Raw genomic sequence first — 2,785 nt, 5'->3', positions numbered from 1 at the left:
TGTTGCTATAATGTTATTTTATATATCAATATTTTTTCATATTTATGTACAATCAAGAAACGCTCAATTAACAAATCAAAAGTCGTAATAATAACCATAATACACACTGCATGTAAATCATTTTAGAAATTCTACTTGCCACTGCTCGAAATTCATACATTCTTTAGTTTACTCCAAAATATACTAGCATTAACTCTAAGTATGAGTAATAATGTTTAACAAAGACGTATTTTGTTGACTGCTATATAATATACTCAGTTTAGTATTACAATATAATTAAAATAATATAAAAGATTTTCATCTTGTTTTTTTAGTTGTAAAACCAGTACGTTTACGTTTGCACTTAGCACTCTTACACATTATATACTCGTTTACAGTTTTACATTGCAAATCTCTGTTGTATCAGCTTTCTTCTCATCAGGGGGAGAGTGATCTTCTCTTTTACTGCAATGTTATGTAGTACAGCGGTTGCCATAATTATCCGACATGCTCTGTCTGGGGTATACCGTAGTGCTCCACCTGTAGACAGCTGTAGGCATCGGTAGCGTAGTTTCCACACACCAAATGCACATTCTATTTTGTACCGTGTGCCCTTATGAATATGAGCACGGTTATATCTTCGTTCGGATTCTGTATTTGGATTCAGGATAGGTGTCATGAGATATGGTCGAAGTGGATACCCACTGTCACCAAGCAGCCAACCGTCAATGTTTCCCGTTGCGAACGTATTTCCAATGTGTGAGTTTTGGAAAAAAAGAGTCGTGACTACTGCCGGGCCAGCGAGCCACAATGCATGTTGACAAATTCTAGGTTAGCGCTGCATATGCCTTGCAGTTTATCGAGTGGTACTGTTTTCTGTTGACGTGTATATGTTCATCATACATACTTAGGCACAGCTATTGCAATGTGTGTGCCATCACATCCACGTACGTTAGGAAATCCAGCGACGCTGTAGAAGTCCAGTTTTAGTTTGTTCACACTGCCTTGATCTTCCGGAAAGTAAACATGCATGGTTACTAGTTGGCGTGATTTGCCAGTGCTCGTGACACTCTGTAAATTATTCTTGACAGCGATGCCTTGCTGATTCCCAGTGTATCGCTAGCCGTTTGCTGAATACTTCCAGTTGCGTAAAATCGTAGTGCCGCAAACACTTGCAGAGTGAGTGGTAGGTATGACCCTAGATCTCATTGTTCTTGGCGAGAGCTCTTCTTCAAGTTGATCCACTAGATCACCAACAACATGCCTAGGCAATCTATATCTAGCGATTATTTCACTGTCATTGTATGCATCAAACGGATGCGTTCTGTCTCTAAAGATTCTTTCTCTTCGCAGACGTCTTCTTGCATGTTCTCTATTATAGGCTGCATAGAATAAAAACTTTGCCATTATTCTCGCTACACCGTCGTGCTCGCAGGTGTGGCATCGACGATGGGAACACGATGGGAACACTCCTCCACGATGGGAACACTCCTAATGGAGCGTTAGCCTTACGCATTGTAGTGACGTGTTTTTGGGGGTACGTGCTAATTACTGTAGCATCGTATGCCACATGCTCGGAACTCGTTATACGTGCTAACAAGAACTGGCTCTTGGTGCTAATCATAATACTCGCTACACGCGTAGGACCTACGTAAATCGGTGGCAAAAACAATCATTGCAATGCATACATGCATGGTAAACTAGTTACACAACCTTTGTCATACTCCTAGTGCAGAGTTTAAACAAATTCTTTTTCCCAATAACATGCGCGATAAACAGCCAAGACTATTTTTATTACGAAAGCTATTATTTCATGGTCGTTTATTGCGAATTTTGTATTTTTATGGGTTTTATATACACCATAGAGTGCTCCGCTAAATTTAGCGGGACGTGCAGAGCTCCCGCTGAAGTTGTCCGCTAAAATGCGGTAAAAAGCGAGCGACTTTAGCGAACGGAGGTTCGTGAAACGCGTCCTCCGCTATTTAGCGCACAACTCGGGAGTTAGCGGAGGAGATAGCGGAGAATATAGCGAACGGAGCTTTGTGAAACGCGCCCCTGGTCTTTAAACGGTATCTGTTTCACAATCGTGCATACATACACCCACTGACGTAGCTATAACACCTGAAGCACAGCTTTTGGAACTAATCGTGGCTCTTTAGATTAGGATAGAGACATGAAAATAAGTGGCATTTTTCTCTGAAAATGGGAAAACGTAACTTGGTCGGGACTGGTTCTTGGTTCATACTGTATAATAACCTACTTGTTGGTATTTGCGCTTCGGCTCCCCTCTCTGTCTGTCTATTTAACAGTTGAATGAAAATACAGCAGCGTAATGCATGGTATTTCACCAGCGGACACCCTTCCTTCCAAGGCCATGTACAGAAATGTGGTACAGTTGTGCTTTATATGGTTCGATCATGCATCGGTCAGGTCATATATCTATCTATCTATCTATCTATCTATCTATCTTCTATCTATCTACTATCTATTTATCTATCTATCTATATCTATCTATATATTATATATATAATATTATGTATATATATTATATATATATATATATGAGCAATTAATACTGTTCACTTGTTGCTGCTACAGGTGAGTATATATACTATGTGTACACCTGGTGAATCACATGCATGTCCAGTAACGCATGCGTGTGCAGCTTTTCTCGCGTCAAATGCATCAGGATTAGCATCAATAGGAAGCTTGCTATTTTCGTCCGCATGTCTATTTCGGTATTGCGAGAATTGTGGGGGTAACTGAGCGTTACATAGGCAGAGAAAAGTGATGCGTTGTTGGACGT

The 2,785-nt window shown here is 40.3% G+C and overlaps 1 protein-coding gene across 6 annotated transcripts in view; it reads left to right on the top strand.

Annotated features, from left to right (window-relative positions):
• The window catches only part of LOC106805596 (anoctamin-4-like), a 45,251-nt gene that overhangs the window by 16,914 nt on the left and 25,552 nt on the right, over positions 1 to 2,785 (top strand). The gene's annotated exons all lie outside the window — the stretch shown is intronic.

The sequence above is a fragment of the Priapulus caudatus genome, unplaced genomic scaffold (genome assembly GCF_000485595.1).
Source record: "Priapulus caudatus unplaced genomic scaffold, Priapulus_caudatus-5.0.1 Scaffold120, whole genome shotgun sequence".
Classification (NCBI taxonomy): domain Eukaryota; kingdom Metazoa; phylum Priapulida; class Priapulimorpha; order Priapulimorphida; family Priapulidae; genus Priapulus; species Priapulus caudatus.
The sequence above is the reverse complement of the archived record's forward strand: the minus strand, read 5'-3'. Positions and strand labels throughout refer to the sequence as shown.